The sequence below is a fragment of the Typopeltis vanoorti genome, chromosome 17, assembly GCF_054136105.1.
Source record: "Typopeltis vanoorti isolate ZY-2024b chromosome 17, IOZ_Tvanoo_1.0, whole genome shotgun sequence".
NCBI lineage: Eukaryota > Metazoa > Arthropoda > Arachnida > Uropygi > Thelyphonidae > Typopeltis > Typopeltis vanoorti.
Window position 1 is genome coordinate 65,822,044 of NC_143565.1, and position 12,615 is coordinate 65,834,658.

Below are 12,615 nucleotides of genomic sequence, written 5' to 3' on the forward strand. Positions count from 1 at the left end.
ATGGCTTGTTTGTTTGTTTACATTTCGTGTAGCTAGGAAACTGGAATTTATTTCAAATGAATATTGGCTCTGTAATATATACTTTGTTAATTTCTATGTTACCTTTTATTTGACTGTAATAAAAAAAATCAGCTAACGCCTTTTTATTCCCGTATAGGGGGAGTAGGCGTGGCCATTTAGCCCTAACTAACTTTTGGAGACTGAGTGGGCAGTTCAATCTCCACTGGTACCAATCAGAGATAGATGGCCCAAGGCTATCACTAATTAAGCGGTACTCAGTGAAGAGAGACGGCTCAAATGTGCCGCCATCTCGTGGTCCCTAACCCTAACACAATATATTTAATGTCTGAAATAATGTGGGTTCTACGGTCGATTTTCTTGAGTTTACAGGACGAAAAACCCGAGTTTCCAGGAGGAAAAACCTGTTTGCCCGTGCCAGAGATCGACTAACTCGGGAACCGGTCGAAAAAAGGCTTAGAAAAATTTCCTCTAGTCACCGACTAGACTCGAAACCAAGTCTTCCTTCGTGCGGCCAAGCGCTGTGGTTGGCAAACCCCATATCCACTGAGCTACACAGGCTCCAGCTACACAGGCTCGTTTGACTGTAATATTATTAACAAATTGTATTTACTGACTAACGTACAGAAATTAAATAAAGTGAAAAAAACAGTATTTTTTTCTTATTCTTCTGATTTCACATTTGCACTGATGTTCATAGTGTATGAACATCAGTGCAAATGGTCTTACTTAAATTTGTAAAACACATCAACAACACCCAATTTCTTCATTTGAATTTACACATTTTATTTGAATGAAATATTATTTAAAAATTGTATTTACTGACTTACGTATAATTCATGTGATTTTTCTCCATGTGACATTTCAAAACAAGTTGAACCATGGTTTTTATATAGTTCAACTATGTAAACAGATGACTCTTAGCATATTATATTAATCATTGTAAATATGCATGTGAAAAAAAGTAAAATATGGTGTTATTATTAATAAAAAACTTTTCAGGTGAAATATTCTTCACTAAAATTCTGCTTATTAATTTAATACCCATTTCCTTTTGTTTCCAACAGTTGACACAGTTTCACTGAGTGGAGTTTCCAAAAAAAAGTCCCTGGTTAGTTTGTGGTATGAAATTTCACAAGGAAAAAAAATGTTATGGTCTTACTTAAATTTGTAAAACACATCAACAACACCCAATTTCTTCATTTAAATTTACACATTTTATTTGAATAAATATTATTTCCAAATTGTATTTACTGAATCTAACATACAGAAAATAAATAAAGCGAAAAATACAATCGATTTTTTTTTGTTCCTTAATCTTATTGTTAAATTTGCACTGTTGTTCAAAGGTTCTTTCCATGCTTGTGGTTTTTGACAATGTGACTCTCTCTCTCATCTGAAAGTTAATTTTCATTTGATGATCGTTGGGAATTTATTACCGTAGTAAAATTAAAGGTTGCATATTTATTTATTTGAAACCAATACATATACTTTTGAACATTATTAAAAGCACAGAATCTTTCGTTATGTTTCCAAAAGCATTTAAAAGTACATGGTATGTTTTCACGTTTTGGGCATTAAATTTAATTTAAATCAAGAACAGGCCTCCCTATTAACCTTGTTAATGGTTTTGATTTTTCTCTTTCTTTGGCGAGTAATATTTGATATTTGCATGTTGAGTCTATCATCCAAGTTCTTAGTTTGTCCAGAGATAGTGAACCAATTTCCCACTTCAGCTGATGGTTATATTTTATTAACCAAGAATTCTGTTTTGTTTTTTTTTAACTCTTTCAGGTAATTTTTTCCAACTACAAGGTGATTTTGTCAATGCATAACTTACACATGAATACAAATTTCTTTAGGAAATAAATTTGAAGTCTTATTCAGAAGAAATTGACAATCAATTATTCCAATGATAACTGAAAATTCGTATTTTTCACCCACTGTCGATTTTTCATAATCGTTTTTCTTCATTCTTCTTCTTCTTAGATTACTTCATATGGCACCACAAATAAATAGTTATTTATTATTATTATTATTTCACTGATTATTAGTTGTAATCTTATATTTTATGCTAACTTTCTGTTTCAAAATTCTAGACAATTAGAACTTTTCACAAAGAAACTTTCAAAGAATTTTGTGGCTCACCCGTAATTTTTACATTGCCAAACACAAAACAGAAGCTGCAGTGGTTGAACGATTACCTTAAGTCCAAAGTCACTCGACTCTATGTTTTTTTCTTATAGTACTGTTTACCCCTACTATATGCCCTACCCTGACCTTTCCTTCAAAAATGAACCTTTTGCGCAGATGACTGAACGACATGTTTTTGCATACTGTTGGATATACTGTTCATGTGTTTTTATCTTACTTTGTGTGGGAAAAGGTAAAATTTGTATATGGGTTATCTGGAGAGTACAAACATTTTTTCTATACCAAACTTTAAGAGTTACAGTCAAGTTTTTTGGGTTAATTATCTTCTATCTCTCTCTGTAAAACAACCAAATTCTAACCGTTCGGATTTTCGATTATGTGAACGAATTGCTTTCAGTTAATTCAAACAATGTCAATACGTAGCATTAGAATTTCTAAAATAATCAATACATGGATATCAGTTTTCAACACTTTTTTTCCCACCGTTCCTGGCATTAATTTCACAGTAGTGATTTTTTTAAATAATTAAACAGAATTGCATTAAGGTATAAAATTGTGAATTTAAATATCAAATTCTGATCAGAATAGCTGAGTAAAAAATTCACTGTGGAAAAACACAACAACAAAAGCACACATCTTTGTTCATTTAAGTTTATAAATGCATATTTTATTTTGCTGAATTACTATTTACAAGCATATTAACTGAGAAAAATTCGGAACATGTAATTACCTAAAACATGTAATTACCTTTTTTTGAAAATCCACTCAGTGAAACTGTGTCAACTCTTGGAAGCAAAAGGAAATGGGTATTAAATTAATAATCAGAATTTTAGTGGAGAATATTTCACCTGAAAAGTTTTTTTTATTAATAATAACACCGTATTTTACTTTTTTCACATGCATATTTACAATGATTACTATAATATGCTAAGATTCAACTATGTAAACAGATGACTCTTAGCATATTATATAAAAAACAATGGTTCAACTTGTTTTGAAATGCCACATGGAGAAAAATCACATGAATCATACGTAAGTACCAGTGGGAAATCATACACTATGAACATCAGTGCAAATGTGAAATCAGAAGAATAAGAAAAAAAAATACTGTCTTTTTCACTTTATTTAATTTCTGTACTTTAGATTCAGTAAATACAATTTGTTAATAATATTACAGTCAAATAAAAGGTAACATAGAAATTAACAAAGTATATATTACAGAGCTAATATTCATTTGAAATAAATTCCAGTTTCCTAGCTACACGAAATGTAAACAAACAAACAAGCCATCTACTTGAAAACAATAAGTGTATAAAATCCTTAATCAGGAATGAATAATTTTAGGATATGTGTCATAAGAATTTTACATTAGAAAAACAGTCGTACTTCCCCAAACTGATAATACCACACAAAATATCAAAGAAAGAATATGAGTCATGAAAAAAGTGACGTTCAGATTGTCGTGTGGGAAGTATTATCAGAAAAGTTCACAAGTAGACACAACAATTACCGATCGCTGGTGGATATATTAATCAGCAAAAGACAGTTTGAGGTACACTCACCACTTTGGGAATAAAAACATAGTATGAACCAATGCTAAAGAATTAACAGTGTACCAAATAGACAGAAAATCTAAGGAATAAAAGTCGAATAGCTTTTCAGGTTATTACAGAAATTTCGTTCTTTCAAGATTGTGTTTTTGTGTGTGTGTTCTGCTGTATATAAAAATTCCACTATTTTGGAATATCTATTTGCATTAAGAAGAATCATTCTGGAAAATGTAAGTAAATTTAAATTATCATTAGAATTTCTAGACTACATACAAAAAAGCTATTGTAAGCCTTTAAGTCTCGTTTATTTTTAATTTATTTTTTAAAATGCCGTTTGGTTTTTCTCTTCAAGATAAACTAAAAAAACACCAATACCCAAATATTTGTAAACATGATAACGAAAATTCGAAAATGAGGTTGTCATTTGCCAATAATCTTTTAGTGATGTCACCTCCAACTGATAGTGATAACATCGGTGCAAAAAAAGTGTATGTTAGAGGGACACCAGCTATAACTAAATTATTCAGAAAAGCCTAAACACAGCTGCCATCACGAATCTACTCTAAGAATTCCCACTGTTTAACAGGAAAGAAATACCCCAAAATGTATTGAAAATGTTTTTTTTTTTTAAAGTTAAACATAACAATTGATATTTGTAATTTCAATAATCACTGCTCGTATGTTTTGGTAAACGTAATTCTAATACTGAATATTTTTTTCATAAGAATTATCATAGGGTACATATTAGTGTATCAACATGGATATATTAGCGACTTTTCATGTGTAATGTGTGTGTGTGTTTGAGAGACACCAGCATATAATTAAATTATTCAGAAAATCCTAAACACTGCCGCCATCACGAACTACCCACAATACAATACGCGAATCCAACACACCACGTGATGTCCCTGACAGAAGGGGGCCCCTACCGAAATTCCAAACATTCCAAACTCTATAATAACACACATCCACATCACGATTCCTTATCTTATCTTGATCTTGATCTGGTCAGAAGTGTCCCACAAATCACGACATCATTCCTCATCCACTAATATATCTTCCTTTCCATTCAAAACAATAACATCACATATTTACAACTAACAAATGATGTCACTTATCTACATCTGAAAACAATACACATGCACAACACGATTCCTTATCTTATCTTGATCTGGTCAGAAGTGCACCACCAATCACAACACGAATCGTCATCTCTACCATCACCCATAATTCCATACGCAAACCAAAACACAAGAACTGACGTCATCAGATGATCAACCAATTACGTCACGATTCCTTATCTTATCTTGATCTTAATCTGGTCAGAAGTATCCCACCAATCACAACACGAATCCTTATCTCTACCATCACCCATAATTCCATATGCGAACCCAAAACACAAGAACTGACGTCACTTACACATATGCCCCCAGGGAATTTCCTAACATTACAAACTCATGACGTCACTCGCAATGACATCATCAAATGAATAACCAATCACGTCACGATTCCTTATCTTATCTTGATCTGGTCAGAAGTGCATCCCATACTACTAGTGCAAAGCAAAGTGTTGTTCACGATTGTTAATATTTTGGTTTTCAGAATGTTAGCGAACCTTCTTCAATGAGTTTACAGACTCCATAAAGGGTCAATAATAGTAAAACAAATTTCATAATGTGAACAGTGATTGCATTTGTTATGAATTACATTTAATATAAATTACAAACAAGATTCCTGGTAGGTAACGCATTGCAATTTTTTTTTCACGGAATAACGAATCTTCTAGTCCCAATAGCCATGAAAGCCTATTGCCGTCAGAATGAGCTACCTCATTTTTAATTTTTTTAATTTTATTTTTTTAACCCCATCGCAGAGTTCTGTTCTGTGTTTGCGGATATTCGTCTACCGATTTTATCCTCTGTCCTGCCTGATTTACGCTTACGCGTAGACCCACACTTCACCATGCAGGTATTCGAAACAAAGTCTGATGGAAGAGATTGATTGATCTCATCCATCCCTTTAGGATGGGTAGAGTCCCCTAATGAGGGGTTTACGACGAATTTATTGCTGCTGGTTCGTTACTCCTTGCTGCATCCCACTAAGAGTAGTATTTATGACTGTAATCCATGTATGTTCACGGGGCCGGTTTGCCTGTTCTGGTGGACGAAAAATCCGAGTTTCCGGGTGAAGAAAAACCCTACCTGTGTATGAGACCGTCTAACTCGCATTTCGTTGAAAGAGACCAGATAAAGATTCCTCACGTCATGGACGGGAATCGAATCCAGGTCTTTCCGACCAAACAGCTTCGTCTATACGGACTGAGCTACGAATGGTCCGAAAGTGAGTGGTTAATCCTTATTCCTTATGTCTCATATGTCTGTATATTGTGTGTGTGTTCTTCCAGCCGATTTGAAGGACTGTCTTGATTTTACTCCATAACATGTCAACTAAATACTCAAGTAATCCTCTATTTCTTATTTAGTAGCCATTTGAAAATATAATATTCTTTCTTAAGCCTCGATGGAGAGGATCGTTCAGAATCATCTTGAATATTTCAAATACGCCAAACTTTTCGATAATGGATAAAGGTAGTCTTCTCAGGGTGTCAGTATAGCTTTAGATTTTGAGTATGCCCAGCAAGAAATAGCGTTTCACTAGCGAAGTTATAAGAATGACTGGAGATGCGTCCTTCAATTGGAAAAAGAGACCTAGAATATTTAACACATTACGTGAGGATTTCTTTTTAATGGTCTTTTTCATTTGAAGGTCCGTTTTCTCCAATACGGGTGTAGTAGAGCATTCTTCACACAAAAAGAAAAAAAAACGGCCAGAAAACACACCCAATTTAACAGACAGAAATGCTATATTGCGTAGCACATGGTGTAGTGTACAGTGGCCTCCTTCAATTAATCCTGTGATTGTGGCGGTTTCGTGTAGTAATAATAAAATATAGTCGAACGAACCAGTCGGGAAGTAAGAATTGGACTGTATTCCCCATTTTGACGAAATGCCTCGCTACGTCTGACGTCACTGAATTTTATCTGAGCTATGTAGGTTGAACTTCCACTCATCTGGGAAAAAAAGTCACTGTTCCATTGATCTGAATCTGATTTATCATGTTCTTTTGCCATTTTAAGCGCTCAGAACGCGGAATATTCGTCAAAAGAAGTTTTTTTTTCCGGGGGGGGGGGGGGATTTTGAATTGCTTTCCACTAACCGACGTCTAACAGTATCGTTACTTGCTTTGTGTCCTGCACCAGCATTGCGCTAACGTTTCGGTTCACTTGATATAGCCTTACGATTTGGAGTATCGATAATCACTTCGAGTAGTTTCTTTGTAGATAGTCTCGCCCTCTCACTTCTAGGTGTTTTCTTTATACTACTCGAATAACGTTTTCTTCTTGAAGTAAGCAACACTGTTGAATGGTAGCAATCCAATTTTTGCTAATACCGTTCAATGAATAGCACTTCTGCTCTGTTGTATGGTTCTGAAAAGAAATATGAAAGTCACAAAAAAAAAAAACACAAGAATCAAATGGATTTTATGACAATTAAATGATGTATAAAATTACATCATAAAAATAGACATCAGAAGTGAATTAAATATTTATGGTTTAAATGAAAATATCAAGGAATACAAAGAGAAATGGAAAACTTTTTCATATATATGACGTGAAGATGTTCAACTGATAAAAGGAACGGATAGAGGATATAAATAAACAAGATTTTTTTCTCCTAGATTACTAAATCTCTAACTTTCTTCAATGCAAGTACCATATTTTTTTCCATTTCAGGATTCCCATCTCATTTTTTTTTTTTTTTTTTTTTTGATGATATCCTCCCAGTACCATCGTGTGGTCTTCCTCCTCGGTCACTTTCCATCAGGGTTCATTTTTAACTCTTGTTTACCATTCTCTCTTCACGTATTCTTTCCCCATGTCTATCTGCAAGTTCTGATTTCATCGGTAAATAGTGAGGATCTGTAGAGCTGGTATATATTCCTTGATTATGTCTTCTGCATTTACTTGTTATTTACCTGTTATGTTCAAAGTCTTTTTTGAGAATTTTAATTTCAAACATCTGCATGGCTTTTGCCTCCTGGTCTGTTATTATTCCAGGTATCAGCTTCATTTATGAGAATAGGTCTAATGATTGTCTTGTATATTTCTATTTTAGAAATCTGAGTTGTTTAGGCTCAGATTTCTAAAATAGAATACCTAATTCCATCAGCCAATACCATGCTTCCGCTTTCATTGGCGCAAATTTTACAATTTTCTTAAGAAGTATTCTAGTTTCATTTAATACTCATCAAAATTCTTTTGAATGCCATAATGTGCTTTTTCTAAAATCTAAGTGAAATATGGACCGATTGATTATATTACCATTCTTTTCTAATATTAGTCATAGTGTAAAAGGTAGTCAAGTGTGAACCTATTTGTTCGGAATCCTTAGTTGAATACGATATATATATAATGTAGCTAGTGGACAGAAGCGATATCCCTTTTATAATTTTCATATTCATTTTGGTTTCCTTTTTATACATGAGTATTAGTGATTTTTTCCCCATTCTGGGAGCATCTTTGTTTTACCATATTAAATTACCAGTTTGTATAATTCTGTAGTTAATTCACTACTATTATATGGGAGTTCGACTATTACACCTTCAGTACCAGGTGCTTTGTTATCGAAGTGCTTTATACTTCGGCTAGTGAATGTTAATTAATTTCTAGGTGACAGCTATAAGAAGTTTTCCGTTGAAAAGTCTCAGTAGGTTAATCGCAGTTTTGGAGTTTGGTTCAAGTGTCCTCTCCTCGTGTTTGCTATTTCAGCTCTACAACTAGTGTTAATTCATTGCTATTGTTGATTATTTTCATAAGTGGATTTTTGTTTCTAATTTCAGAGAAGAATTTTCATTCTTTATTTGGGTAAATCATCCAGAAACAATTTACGTTAATCTGTTTATGTAATTTTTTATTTTCTGCTTGCTGTGTTGGTTTCCTTACTTCTATCTTCACTTTTCTTTGTTACTTCACATTCTTCATTAAATCATTTTTTTCGCTACATTTTACTTTGAATTTCATTTCAGTTTTCTGCTGCTCCTATTGTAGCGATTCCAAATTTTATCAATATTTTCATTCTGTTTGAAGTGGTGATTTTAAAATGTTTTGTTTTAATTAAATTCCATTTCCTTCTCTTCTCTGTTTTATCTAGTTTCTTATTGTTATCTCAGTTGATACATATGTGTGCTGAAAAATATTTACTGTATTTTCCCCAAGAATAGCACCGATTCGAAAATAGTCGCTATCATACAGCTCCTCTATCTCCGAATGCTCTAGATGTAATTTGGACCCATTGACTAAATATAATATCCATCCGTATTATATTTCCACGTTTCCGATTTCAATGTTTGTTTTATATTCTTCCTCAGTACTACCGACAATTATATTTCTAGTCTAGATGTGGCCAAATTAATCCTTCTCCACTGATCTTTCTTCACGAAGGCTTTAGCATTTAATGTGTGTGCACCAGGCTCTTTTCCAGTTTTTGCACTGAAATTTGATATGTATCCTTTCGTAGTATTTTTGCGAGGATTAGATCGTTTTCATAGAAACCATTTGTTATTTCCTTTTCTGCAGCTTCTGGGTACACGTACATTAATAAGTTTTGTGGAACCTATTTTGCTTGTAATTTTAGCCTACTTACTCTGCATTAAATGCTTTAAATTGAATCGCAGATGATCATTCCTTTTCCTCCTGATAATGAATGTTAATCTGAATTGTTTCCACTATAAAGTAGTAGGGTTACCTTTCTTCAAACTACCCTTACCAATTCACCTTGTCTGTTGTATTGCTATTATATCAATTTCATATCTAATTAACTGTATTTCCTGAAATATTCTGACTCTATACAAACGTCATACAAACATGACGTTTGTATAGAGCCAGATCCTATAAGGAATCCATTATTCGAAGACTTGGGTCGATATCAATTTAAGTCCGTCAGTGAAAATGGCTCAATACTTATTTAGTAACCAGTAGATCTCTTACGAGATGAAGTATTCGACTCCATACTCAACTCTCAACGTGGAGTACTAGAGTGTCTATTGTCTGCGCATTTCCCTTTTGTCTGGCTTTGAAGCCATTTGCTAGCGGTGATGCTACTACTGGTATAGGTAGCAGGATCATAAGGATACAGAAGCTTTCCTTCAAGATTCAGATGGGGAAACTATTGGGGAGGGAGAGTCGGATTAATTATAGATGGATCTTCTTTTTATCAAGAAGAACATTTAACCTTTAGAGTTCAACTCTTTCTACATTGCATTTCTAATGCATTGGCATCACACTCATCAGTTCATGATAACGTTACCAAACGAATGTACTACGCAATCAAGTGTTGCTATTACATCGGAGTTGCGATAACCGTAGTCAGTTGCCATTTTTCGAATATCCATTCTAATAAAAAGCAATAATTTATGCAATTAAAGTGTTTAATTTTTCAGCGGACATTTGAGTTGTGAATTTGGCATCTCTACAAAAGCAACATCGAGAAATTAGAATGTAATGGCGCTTAATCACTGATAAAGATGTAGAAATGTCATTCAGAAATAAATGAGACCATAGCCGGCCTGGTTGGCCGAGTGGTTAGCGTATCCGTTCTCCAGCCAAAAGGCTGCAGGTTCGAATCCTGCCGTGGGCATCTATATTGCTATAGATGATGAAAGTAGTAGTGGAGAGTTGTGGAATAAGTACCCTCCCTCGATGAGTCTTTGGACTCCTGGCGGTGTCATGTAATAATATGATTTATTTAATGCCGTTGGTGGTAAAAATACTCTTAATATAAGACTCCTCAGTTTTTTTAGATGATTGTTTCATTAAGCATTCGATAGTTATTAAAGAAATCTTTGTGTACCTACTTCAAAACTCTGCTTGATGCACGTGTGTCCGATTCTCTTCAGTCTGCATAGAAAGTCTTAAGTTCAGTCTGTAAATACTATTTCGCGGGAATAAGAGAATTCTCGTATTCTAACTAAGGATAGATAATTCGGAAATGCTGTTCTAGAAACGAGATAGTGAACTTTTTTGAGCCGAAATAAGACCCCAATAAACAAGTAGGGCGATCTCTGACCGAAATTTAATTGAGAGAGCGTGGCTTTGGAGCTACTTTTCGATATGAGCCATCGGCAACAATGGCGATGGAGCAGGTTTGTTTAATATTACTCTGCGCGCAAAGCTGGCAGTAAAAACTCCTTTTTCATACTAAAATTTTACTACTCAGTCTTAGTTAATCATTTAGAATCGTCGGTAACTCTCTATTACGATATGATGTCATTCAATAGTAACGCTGTCCGAGAGTGAGAAATCTTGATCTTGTCTTCAGGCTGACAGACAAAAAAAAAATGACATCAATTTCCTGATATGTACTCTCAAGGAGTATTCAAACTATATGACATCATTACATGATCAAGCTTACATTATTATTAATCTCTTATCAAACAATTTTCTTCCAAATTAATCCGTGTGATGTTTAGCATTTTAGTCTTCTATGGCACTTCGGACTGAATAAATCCACGTAAACCTTGGTCTTCCTCTAGGTCGCTTTCTTGGCATCAAACAACTGTTTTGCTAACTTTTCTCCGTTCTGACTGGAGAAGGATAATCTAATAAACAACCACACCTCTTTCCCAATATCCTCATTTTAAATATATTGCCATTGATGCTATCTGTTCAGACCCCTAATTTTTTCTTAAACCTCTCATATCTATGGTCTCCGGTCTTTGATCAAGTGTTTTATTTCTAATCCAACTCTCAGATTCATAAGATAAAGATGGTTTGAACACCTTGTATACAGCTAGTTTAGTGTTTTGACTCTTATTCCATATAAATTTATTCAGTTGAATTCCTACCATACCAGCTATGGTTCTGTTGTCGATTTTCAAATTTAATTCACTATCTACAAACTACGCGTAAATAGCTGAAATATTTTACTCGTTCCGTGGATTCTATTTTCACAGTTTTGGTGTTTTTTCTCGTTGATTTTCATGCAAAACTTGTTGCTGCTATTATTCAGTTTAGATAGAGAACCTGGAGACTTGCATTAGATATGTTTAAGAGTACATCATCTGCATAAAGCAAAGAGCTGAGTTTGATATCTCTAATTCTAATATCAGAATTAATGCCACCTTCTTTCATAAAGAGATCCATATAGATGGCGAATAAGAGTGGAGATAATATGCATCCTTGTTTTGCCCCTAATTTTACACCAAACAATCTTCCTGTATTTCCTTCAATTTTAACTGCTCTGACTTACAGTTCAAATACGGACTATGTATTACTCTGCATAATGTTCCATTTACCTCATATAATAGAAATGTTTTGCAAAGCTTTTCTCTTGGTACCTTGTCATATGCCTTTTCCAGATGTACAAAACTTACGTACATTTCCCGTGTCATATTCCCATGATTTCTCAACTATCTGTGGTAAAGTTAAAATCTGATCTTGACAACGTCTATTTGGCCCGAACCCAGTTTGTTCTTCAAGGTTCTTTTCTACATTTTTTCTATCACTTTCCAAGTATGCTTGCGCAAATCTTATGTGGAACACTTAATGGAGAACTTTCTCTATTCAGATTTTTTCGTTTAACAGTCTTTCAAAGAAATTACTCCACAGATCTAGGATATCAGTTTTCAGTCATCTTTGATTCCTTTTACAGTACTCTTTCTTCTATTTCTTTGCTTTTTGAATAGCCTGTAGATAAAGATGTAGAAATTTTGCCACCATCCTGATATTATTTTCCTTTCTGACTCTAGTTTAGCTACTTTTGCAAATAGCGTAGCTCTCTTATTCAAAATAAATCGGCAGAAATTCAAATTTTCTGCCGATTTATTTGCTACGAA